This window comes from Petaurus breviceps, unplaced genomic scaffold, assembly GCF_028583685.1.
Source record: "Petaurus breviceps papuanus isolate PSGF00001 unplaced genomic scaffold, PetGlider_PUasm1.0 37, whole genome shotgun sequence".
Classification (NCBI taxonomy): domain Eukaryota; kingdom Metazoa; phylum Chordata; class Mammalia; order Diprotodontia; family Petauridae; genus Petaurus; species Petaurus breviceps.
In genome coordinates this window covers 107,087,436-107,099,622 of record NW_027186296.1, presented here as the reverse complement: position 1 = coordinate 107,099,622, position 12,187 = coordinate 107,087,436, and the positions used below count along the sequence as shown (strand labels likewise).

Here is a 12,187-nt window from a genome sequence, read left to right as displayed (position 1 = left end):
CCTTTTCTCTCTCTCTCTCTCTCTCTCTCTCTCTCTCTCTCTCTCTCTCTCTCTCTCTTTCTCTCTCTCTCTCTCCTTCCTCCCCCCCCCACTTGTTCCATTCTACCATGTATAATTTTTGTCTATGTATCATTTAGGGCAGGGACCAGCCATCTCCTTTCGTGTTCGTGTGTCTCTCTTGAGTACTACAATGTTGTATACATGGGAGAGACTTAATATATGTTACATTGACTTGTGGCCATTCTTCTGAGGAAGAATATAGACAAAAGAAGATAAAGTGCTTTGCAAAGTACTTCAAAGTATCCAAATTATACACACATGCATGTGTGCATATAAACACATATATGCACATGTATACACAATATATGCATACACATATATACATATTTATATATCTTCTCTTATTAGCTTGTTTACAATAACTTAATGACCACTCCCTTTGCTCTCCTCCATAAGAACTGAGTAAACACTGTAGTCACTCAATAAATTGGTCCAATGAATAGAGTTTATGACATAGATTCACCCTACTCTGCCCCCCACCCCCACTCCCTGAAACATGTGCACACACTTTTTATTCTCTAAGGTGACACAACCCATTGTTGGAAATTATCTGAAATGAAATAAATGTTCAAAAAATATATCGATTGAAACATTGGGAAAATAGAGACCAATATAGAGAAGAGAAAGTCTTTTCTTGCCTTTTAGTTAAGTAATTGATTCTAGTTGAAGTGAGAGGCTTAGTGGCCAGGCTTTGGCATTCCAGCACAACTGCATAATCTTGACGGGGACATTGAAACACTTAATTCTCCTAAGTTATATAACCCCACTTCTTTCAAATTCAATTGTTAGACCTGGGTCCACTTTGCTAAAGCTTGAACACTATTACACCCACATTCATGAATGTCACATTTATTGAACAACATAATTTTTTAATATCACTAGTGCAGGTTTTATAGTTTATTTTATTGTTTTAAAAGTCATTCGGGGCTTTAAAAAAAAAACCCGGGTTTTTTCAACGGGGTCCTTATGATTTTTTTCACACAGTCAGAACTAATAAAAACAGAACTGTTGTGGCTATTTAATACAAAAGGTCTTGGAGTTTCAATATTTCTTCTCTGCTGGATACTAAAACCAATAAAAACTACATGAGATTTTAATTATATTCTGAATTAAACAAGATGCTTTCCCAAAATTTTGGCAGCATTTATTTTCATCACTCCTGTTGTGCAAAAGGCTAAGCCATATAGTAAGGTGGTTCTTACCTACGATTTCTTCCATTGGGGACTAAGATAAATTTGGGAATTTGGTTTATTTCTGATGATGAAAAACTCATGCATGTGGGATTCAGGATTAGCAGTTGCCTGAAAATAGTAATAGCTGTAAAATGGGGATAATCATAGCACCTACTTCCCAGGGCTGTTGTGAGGATCAAATAAGATATTTGTAAAATGCCTAGCACATAGGAGATGTTTAATGAATACTTAGTCCATTCTATTTTTTATGCCAATGAAATCACACGTCCACTTCCTACACTAACATCATTATCATATAACAACTAGCTACCAGCAAACTTCAATAGGAGAGCTAAGGAGGGCTAAAATGGAGTTTTCTCTTTGGGATGTGATCCAAATCCATCCTTGGGTATACAAATTGGGTTGAAATAATATTCCTTATTGTCTGGTTCTCCCAAGTCTCATTCCTTTCCCCTGGATCCTTGGATTCGTAGGGTCATGGATTTAGAGCTAGAAGGATCATAGGGTCATAGATTTAGAACCAGAAGGGATTTAAAATACGATTTTCTAGACCAACCAGGTGAAGAAACTCTGAGAACTTAAGTGACTTGCTGTAATGGGAATGCAAATTTGGAAGATCTTCCCTGCCCCTAGGCTAAAATGCACCTGAAGCCTGGGGAGGGAGGCTTGTTTTTCAGTAGATACTTCTTTTTTTTTTTTTTTTTAAAGCAATCAGGATTAAGTAACTTGCTCAAGGTTACACGGCCAGTTATTATTTCTGGGTGTGGTGCTGAGTATCTGAGCCCGGATTTGATCCAGGTCATCCTGACACTGGAGCCGGTGCTCTTACTCGCTGAGCCACCTGGCCGCCCCTAAGCAATTGGGGTTAAGTAACTTGCTCAAGGTTACACGGCCAGGTGTTTCTGGGTGGGTGCTAAGTGTCTGAGCCCAGGATTCGATCTCCAGGTGTTCTCAACACTGGAGCCGGTGCTCTTACTTGCTGTGCTACCTGGCCGCCCCTCGATACTTCTTGATTGGCCAGTGAGTCAATAAGGTTGTTACATTCTCTGAGCCAGGAGAAGGCTATATAAGCCCTGATGTGTAGCTTTGTTTTGGGACTCACTTTGAGAGGTGTTCTGTGATTTGATCTGAATTCTGGGAAGCCGTTGTTGAGAGTCCCCCGGCTTTGAAAAACCCAGATGTGGAAACCCAGATGTTGACTGGGTATGGATGTAATGGTTGGACAGTTTGGAAAGCTGTCTACTTGATCTGTTAATGTCTTGATAATTCTGTCTGTATATTTTGAAGTTTGGGGTGCTGACCTTTTTCCCCTGAACAAGGTAAACGATATATGTCTGACTGATTAAAGTAAGCTTGTTAACCCATTTTGAGTTTTAACAAAGCAGATCCAAGAACCTGTATGAGCAGCAAACCCTGAGGACATGCTTGGGGTGCTTGCTGCTACACTTGCCCAGGGTCACACAGGTTATAAGTGGATGACTTAAGATAGAAATCTAGGTCCTCTGATTTCAAATCCAACCTTCTTTCCACAATTTTTTTTTCTTAATTTATTACATTATGCTTTCCAGTGCAACACTAAGCCTTCCCCAACTCCCAGAAAGCTATCCTTTATAATAAAGAAGAAAAGAAAGGGAGAGAAAAAAAAAAATTAGCAAAACTCACCAGATCAAAAAGGTTTGACATTATCTTCAATGTTCCAAAGTCATGGTCCTCCCACCTCTGAAAGAAGAGAGGGAAGTAGCTTCTCACATCTCTTTTTTGGGGCCAAACTTAGTCATTATAATCTCAGAGCGTTTAGTCTAATTTTCGTGCCAGTTTTCTTCTTTCCATTTACATGATTGCAGTCATTTTTTTAGTTTTCCTTAATTCAATTCCATTCATTCATATACATTTTCTCATGCCTCTCTGAATTAATCCTTTTTTTAAAATAATGTTTTATTTCCCTCAATTACATGTAAAAAAATTTTAACTTTCCTTTTTTTTAAGTTTTGAGTTTCTGAATTAATCTTGCTCATCATTTCTCATAATACAATAATATTCCATTATATTAATTTACCAAAAATTGTTTAGGCATTTCCCCAATCTCTTTCCTATTACAAAAAGGACTCCTATAAAGATCTAGGTGCCCATGAGATCTTTCTTCCTCAATGGAGTCTATCCCTTAGGCCAGTGGTGTCATACTCAAACAGAAATGGGTGTCACTGAGCCATCCAAAAGGATCCCCGCTAGCTGAGTATAGACTTAGAAAATCATATACTAATATTATCTTGTTCTAATGTGTCTTAATTTTGTTAATTATTTCCCAATTACATCTTGACCTGGTTTTGGTAGTTTTGGACACTTTTGGTCTGAGTATCAATCTTTTTCTGATACAATTCTATATTATGTTTTTAGAGAGAATTGGACTGGTCAGGTGCCTTTTTAATCCTTCAACAGACAGATGAAAATATATATATAATATAGTCACAAGGATGCCAAACATCTAAATGAAAACAAAAAAAAATATCATTTCATTATCCAACTCTTGAAAGTATGGAAGGAGGAACACAAGTATTTATTAAACACCTACTATGTTCCAGGTGCTATGATAACCACTTTACAAATTTGATCTCATTTGATCCTCATGATGGGAGGGGGAAGGTTTATTTATTATTCCCATTTTACAGTTGAGGAAACTGAAGCAGATAGAAATTAAGTGACTTGTTAAGAGTTACCCAGCTAGGAGGAATGTATGGCTCAGGTCTTTCTGACTTCCTGACTGGACAAAATCCTGATTTTGGGAAAGATTGAAAACAAAAAGAAAGGAAATTGGCAGAGGATGAGATGGATAGAAAATGTCACGGAAACAATGAACATGAACCTGGCCAGATTTCGAGAGATAGTGGAGAGACAAGGGCCTCGTGTACTATGGTCCATGGTGTCATAAAAGAGTCACACATGACTGAACAACAAGAAGAATTTCTTGATTTTACACCCAGGGTTCTATCACAACCTCTTAGTTGCCACCAGGGGATTAAATCTACTCATCTTCATCCAGATGTCTGACATTTTGTAGACTGAGACAGAGCCTCTCTACCCCTCCAGTCTAGTTGATCCAATACGGGACTTGCCCTGGAGGAGAAGCAGGAAACATAAAGATATCAGAATGTAAATGAGAAAATACAAAGCTAGCTTGCATTCAGTCAGGGCTTGTTTGTGTGATAAAGAGACTGTCCTTCAAAAAAAAAAAAAGATAGAGGTTCTAGGCTCTAGGAGAAACCTGTGTAGAACCATTTCCAACTAACATGCGGGCCAGGAAAGCTTTGTCCATCACCCATCAGGGAAACTTTAAAAGCTGCTGAGAGCCTGATCATTCTTCCAGGCATGGTTTCTAGCTTGTTAACTATTTTGCTTAAGATAACTTTCTAAAAATATTTTTTAAACTAATTTTTTAAACAACTTTTAAAAAATAACCTAGCATGTATGACATCTTTTTGCTCACCTGTAAAGTGAAAATGCTAAATATCCTAAATTCTTTTGTTCAGCCACACCCAATTCTTCGTGACTCAATCTGGCATTTTATTGGCAAAGATACTGGAAGGGTTTCTTAGGAGAAGACTAATCTGTGAAGTCAGGGCCTTTATGGAGGAGAAAGAAGAGTGTTAATCCTGAAGTACTACTGATTTGAGAAGGAAAAGACTGCTTGAAATTAGGATTGAACCCAAGAGAATATCCTTATTCTTTTATTGGATGGAAAACCACTACAATCTTGACAGTTATTTGAGTTCAGTGGGCCACCAGTTTGAAAAAACTGCTTCATTCAAAGGTTTGGGTTTGTTGTTGTACAGGTAAGATCTTATTAAAATAGATTCTAAATTAAGTTCAAAAGCATTTGTTAAGCACCTACTAGGTTCAGGAAAACAGTCCCTTGCCCTCAAGGAGGTCATTGGTGGAGATAACATGCCAATGACTTGTACAAATAAGATGTAGATAGAACCAATTGGAGATAATCTCTTATCATGAAGGGGGATTAGGAAAGGCTTCTAGCAGAAGGTGGGATTTAAACTGAGAATTGAAGGAAGCCACAGAAACCCAGGAGGCAGAGAGGATGAAGGAGAGTATTCCAGGCAGGGGGAAAAGGGAGGGGAGAGGGACAGCCAGTGGACATGACTTGAGTCTGTTAATGGAGTATCTTGTTCAAGGAAAAGCAAGAAGGCCAAGGTCACTGGGTAAGTGGGGGGGGGGGAAAAGGGGGGACTGGGGTATAAGAAGATTGGAAAGGTGGGGAGGGGGGATGGTCATAAAGGGCTTTGAAAGCCAAACAGATGATTTTATATTAATCCTGGAAATAAAAGGGAGACACTGCAGTTTATTGAATGAGGGACTCAGAATAGCGGAACAGGGTTTGACATAGTCTGACTTATGCAAGAAGATTGATTTGACAGGGGAGGGAAATATAGACTGGAGTGTGGAGAGATTTGAGGCAAGGAGACCAACCAGCAGGCTATTGAAGTAGCTCAGGGGTGACGCAATAAGGACCCGAACCAGAGTGTTGGGCAGTGTCAAAGGAGAGAAGGTGGGTACATAGTAGAGAATAGTAATCGCTAGTATTTATATAGTACCTATATAAATAGGTTCCAGGGCAGCAAGGTAGTGTATCGGATAGAGTGCCTGACCTGGAGTCAAGGAGACTCATCTTCCTGAGTTTAAATCTAGCCTCAGATGCTTACTAGCTGTGTGACCCTGGGCAAGTCACTTCACCCTGTTTGCCTAAGTTTTCTCACCTGTAAAATAAGGTGAAGAAAGGGCAAACCACTCCAGTATCTTTGCCAAGAAAACCCCAAATGGGGTCACAAAACACGGGGCATAACTGAAAACGACTGACTAACATGTGCCAGGCGCTGTGCTAAACAATTTGCAATTATTATTTTCTTTGATCCTTACAACAACCCTGGGAGGTAGGTGCTATGATTATCCCCATTTTATAGATGAGGGAATGGAAGCAAACAGAGATTAAGTGACTTGCCTAGGGTCACACTGATAGTTAATGTCTGAGAATGGATTTGAACTCAGGTCTCCCTGACTCTAGGCCCAGTGTTCCAACCACTGCACTACCTGGATTTGTAAAGGTAGAATCAATAGGACTTGGCATTGATTGGATATAGTGAGGAGTTGAACTCTTCAGTTATAAGCCTGGAGGATGGTTGATGTTTTATAACAGAGCTTAATTATTGGGGCATTCCCAGAATTCTCATTCCCATGCTGTAAGAGCTGGAGATGAAATGAAGCTAATAGCCAGCTAGTGAATTAGCAAGTGTAAAAAAAGGGCTTTGGGTACAGTCTGGAAGAGCAGAAGGGCTGTCTCCCCTATCACCTCCCTTTCTTTCTTCTCTACAACTGCATCTTTTATTGTATGCTTTGTGAATATAGGGATGAGGGGAGTTGATGGTTGAGATACTCTTTTTTCCATGACTGCAGAAAACATTCTTAGCTGAGAAGAGCTCAGCTCTGTCTTTCGTTTACTGTCCCCAACGTCAAAGCATTTCCAACCCTGTCTGTCACCAGCTGTAGGAAGTTGAGCAAGTCTCTTAAACCCTTGGGATTTCATTTTCTCTTCTGTGAAAGGAAAGGATGAATTTTAAAAAGGCCCCTTTTGGACCTAAAACCTATAATCCTGCAATATTGTACTTATATGTGGTTTCAGTGCTTCAGGTCTTTTGGCTTTCCAATCTCTCCTCCACATAAGCCACCAGTGATATTCCTAAATATAGGTGTGATCATGTGACTTCCCCAAACCCAAACCAGCAGCTCCCTAGTGCCTCTAGAACCAAATACAGACTCCTCAGTTTGACTTTCACAACTTAGCTCTAACCTAGCAGTTCTCAAAGTGTGGTCTAGAACCCCTCAGGGGTCTCCATATCCTCTCATGGGGGTCTACAAGGTCAAAACTCTTTTCCTAATAATACTAAGACATTACTGTTCTACTAAAATACTCCTCTATTTTCCAACTAAAGATCTGAGTAAGGCCAGATTTTCTGCATATGCTTCAACAAAAAAAAATCCCAACAGATCAATTGAAGGAGCAAATATGGGAATATAGATGTCTTCAATTAAACCAGATATTTAAGAGATATACAAAAAACATGACGAGTGTCACTTCTCACTAAAGTTTTTTGAAAACATTATTTTTCACAAAAATATATTATTTATATCAACATGTAATCGGTTTAGGCACCTGGGTGACAAAATAGAGTGCCAGACCTAGAATTAGGAAGACTTCAGTTCAAATCCAGCTTCAGACACTAACTAGCTGTGTGACCCCCGGGGAAGTCACTTAACCCTGTTTGCCTTAGTTTCTTCATCTGTAAAATGAGCTTGAGAAGGAAACAGTAAACCACCCCAGTATCTTCGCCAAGAAAACCCCAAATGGGGTCACGAAGAGTCGGACATAACTGAACAGTAGTATCTTTATATAGAGCTTTGCTGTTTGCAAAATACATTATTATTCAACAAACATTATTAAATGTCTGTTATATGCAAGGCACTTTACTAGACACTGATAATACAAGTCCAAAGAATATAGAATCATTAAGGGCTTTCTGCCCTCAATGAACTGCTGTTCTGTTAAGAATTCCCATACTGTCTGAGATTTTTAGAGGCAGCATTATTATCTCTATTGATAGATGTGGATACTGAATCTCAGAAAGACTGAAGTGTTCATTTAAGGTTAAAAACGAAGAAGTGGCACAGCCAGGACTTGTGCCCATCTTCTGTCTCTTAATTTTAAAAATTGATAAACATCATTTGCGTTCACCTTCCATGCTAGACACTAGGCCAGGCACAAAGTTTGTCTAGGACAAGGTCCCTGTCTTCATGGACCTTGCAGTCTGGTAGAGGAGAATTATAGAAATACAGTTAATTGTAGTACATAATATTATATGATAAATATAGTATAGAGTTGCTAAAAGGTTATGTTAGGTCCATAGTGGAATTCGGGGAGAAGTTAATACCAACAAAATAGAAGGTAGAAGGCTTAATGGAGGAGGGGATATTTGAAGTGAGGTTTTAAAAGATGGTTAGGAATTCAGAAGGTGAAGAGGTGGAGTGAGAACATTCTAGACAGAGGCTGTGTTCAAAAATGTCTCTCTTTTTTTTTTTAAACAATTGGGGCTAAGTAACTTGCTCAAAGTTACACGGGCCAGTTATTTTGTGTGGGTGTTAAGTATCTGAGGCCAGAACCGATCCTGGGTCTTCCGACGCTGGGGTTGGTGCTCTTACTCACCGTGCCACCTGGCTGCCCCCAAAATGTCTCATTCTTGACAATCTCAGTGTGAGGAGGTGGGAAACATGTTTTTATCAGTGTATTTCTAGAATCATAACTAGTCTTTGCATTGATCAGAGATCTTACTTTATTCTTAGTTATTTTTCTTTACAATGTTATTGTATAAATTGTACTCTAGTTTCTGATCACTCTGCACTGAATCAGTTCATAGAAGTCTTCCCAGGTTTATCTGAAACTACTTCTTTTGTAATTTCTTACAGCCCACTATTGTCCATTATATTCATCTACCCAATCTGTTCAGCCATTTACCAATAATTGACAGGCATTCCTCTCGTGTCCAGTTCTCTGCCATAACACAAAAAGAATTCTACTAATACTTTTATATGTATGGGTCCTTTTCCTTTAAAAATGTCTTTGGGTTATAAACCTAATAATGATACCTCTTACAGTTTAGTTGGGTGGGGAACCCGCCTCGAAACTACGTGTAGCCTTGAGATCCTGGGTTCCCCACCCCTGGTAGTGACTGTGGGCAGAGTTCCAAATTGCTTTTCAGAATGGTTGGGCCAATTCACAATTCCCACTGAAGTATTTGAACTAGAAAGCAGCATAAGCAGATTTGTGCTTTAAAAAAATTTTGGCAGCTATGCAGAGAAGGGATTAGAGACAAAAATGGCTGGAAACGGAGACCAATTTGAAGGTTATTGTTGCAATATTTCAGGATAGAGGTGGTGAGGTTCTATGTGTGGCAGCCATGTGAATGTCTTGACAGAAAGGAACTGATGTGAGGGAGATTGTCAAGGTAGAATTGACGAGACTTGGCAAATGGTTAAAATGGCATTGAGGGAAAGTAAAGCATCAAGAATAACCCTTAAGTTAGCCAGATTTTGGAGTCACTTTCAGATGAGAATTGAACCCATTGGAGCTGTTGAGAAGACCAGGAAAATGTAAATAGAAGAGAATTCAGGACAGAGCCTGAGGGGGATGTCTGCACTTGAAAGATAGGATATAGATTATAATCCTACAAAACTAGGAAAGAGCAGTCATTGGGTATGAGGAACACCAGAAGAGAGCAGTGTCATGAAAAGCTAGGGAGTTGAGAATGTCCATGGGGGAAAAGTTGGTCAGCAGTGTCAAAGCTACAGAGAAGTTAAGGATGAGCACTGAGAAGAGGATATTGTATTTACTTATTTTTTAACTTTTATTTTATTTTTAATTAACAAGCATTTTGTCTTCCTTCCAACTGAACCCACTCCTGGGGGAAATAGAAGAAGAAAAACCAAACTCTTGTGAACGTGTCAGACAAAACAAGTTCCCACATTAAAGGTCATTGGATTTAGTGATCAAAAGCTTGTCCATAGCCTTGGAAAGAACTGTTCTAATGAAGTTCAGAAGCCAGACTGCAATAGATTCAGAAGTGAATAGGAGATGAGAAAATGGAGGCAATGAGTGTGGCCAATGCTTTCTAGGAGTTTGGCTCTGAAAGTGAGAAGAGAAATAGAACAATGATTTGATGGGAGGGTATTTGTTTTTGTTTTTAAGAAAGGGGGTGTTTGCAGGATAGAGGGTTGGAACCAGAGGATAAAATGAGAGAGAACAGAGATAGGGCACTACACCCTATACCAGATTTCATTGGTATAGGGAACTCCCTGATTAGGAAAAGTCCCTTTTTTTTTCCTTTTTGGAGGGCAGTTGGGGTTAAGTGACTTGCCCAAGGTCACATGGCTAGTTTTGTGTTGTGTCTGAGGTCAGATTTTAACTCAGGTCCTTCTGACTTCGGGGCCGGTGCTCTTATTCACTACACCACCTAGCTGCCCCAAAAGTCCCTCTTTTGATGAAGGTCAGAACCTTTTCTAAAACTTAAGAGTCTTAGAGAGTTGCCTGGAATGTTGAGATATTAAGTGACTTGTCCAATTAGTATGTGTCAGAGACAGGTCTTAAAATCATGTAGGTATTCCTGAGGTCAACTCTATCTGCTATGCCACGTTATTAAAGTCCTGTAGGCTGGAGAGTGCTGGAAATTGTTAAACAACCATCTCCCTAGGGGAAAATGTACACAACATACTTTTATGTGTAATCTACATTAACAGCAATCACTTTAAGAATAGAAAGTGAACAAAGTAATAAATCAAGCCTGATTTCTCTTTGCTGATTTCCCAGATGTAAATGCTCAGACTGAAAATTTAACAACTGGCTCTCCCAGAGCTGGTTCCAGCATACCCCTGTCTTAGGATGCTTAATATACTACATTACATACAATAAAAACTTTAGCCAGCCTCTCTCAATCTGCAGATAGATTAGGGCTTCAACAGAAAGAAGAAATGAGATGGTGAAGGGCACTTCAGGAGACTTTAGGGTTACTGTTCCTTAACCCCTCACTCTCTTTTTTTACCCTTTGATTACCCTTGTACAATCAATACAATCAATTGCCAAATTCTATTCTTTCTACCTTCCCTATTTTATATAGGTATATTTGCTGTTGTTCAGTGTTTCAGTCATGTCCAACTCTTTCTGACCTCATTTAGGTTTTTTTTGGCAAAGATCCTGGTGTGGCTTGCCATTTCCTTCCCCTGTGGATTAATGCAAATAGACGTTAAATGACTTACCCAGGGTCACCAGGTTAGTGTAAGAGGCCCCATCTGAATTTGGGTCTTCCTGAGTCCAGGCCAAGGGCTCTATCTACTAAGGTTGCTCTATGAATGGGAGGAAGCTCAATTTGGAGGCTATCAAAATAGTCCAAGGGAGATGATGAGGATCTTAAGAGTATTGGCTGAGTGGAAATCAGGGGACCAATGTGAGGTTGTGAAAGTAGCGTTGACAAGACTTGGAACCTGATTATCAGTGAGGTCTATGGTAAGGGAACAACCCGGGAATAGTCACCTAGCCACGGGTGGGGGGGAGAGGGAAGCCTTCAGCCTCCAGGCCACATGTGGCCCCTCTAGGTCCTCAAGTGGGACGATTTGGATCCAAATTTCACAGAAGTCTTAATAAAATGATTTGTTCTGTAAAACTTAGACTCACTCAAAAGGCCACACCTGAGGACACAGGTCACATTTCTCTGTGGCTGCAGGTTCCCCCACCCCTGAGTCCTAGCAGATGGGTCAAAGGGCATGGAGTTTTACTCACTTTTCCAGTTTTATTCCAAATTGCTTTCCAGAATAGTTGACTAATTTATAGGTCTATCAATGGTATATTAAGTGTGAGCATCTTCCAGCAGTATTTCCAATTTTATCCATTTCTACTTCTTGTCCGCCAATTTGGGTATGAAGCAAAATTTTAGAGTTGTTTTAATTTCTATTTCCCTTAAGTTATTTGGGGTGGCATTTCATGTGGCTAATAGTTTCAACAATATTTTTTCAGTGATAACAATGTAGCCACAAGTTATAGAACTGCAAACAATTAAAGTTAAGGGTTGTCCAGTGAGCAATGGAGAGACATGAATTGGGATACGTTGCCAACAAAGAAGGTGTGTAAGTGGCATAAAGGCTCTTCTCAAAGATGTATGACTAGACAACATGAGCCAGTTACAGAGTGAGATCAAGGGAGAGCTAATGGCCAAATTGTGTGCTCCACTGTTAACTGTGGAACAGCAAGAAATCTAGAGGAAGATCTCCCTCCTGGTGGGTAGACAGGGCCAAGTGGCTCACAGGATGGAGAGTCATGGACAGGGAACAGG

General features: G+C 39.7%; 1 protein-coding gene across 3 annotated transcripts in view; it reads left to right on the top strand.

Moving 5' to 3' along the window:
* Positions 1–12,187, top strand: part of IDE (insulin degrading enzyme) — a 416,199-nt gene that overhangs the window by 209,097 nt on the left and 194,915 nt on the right. The gene's annotated exons all lie outside the window — the stretch shown is intronic.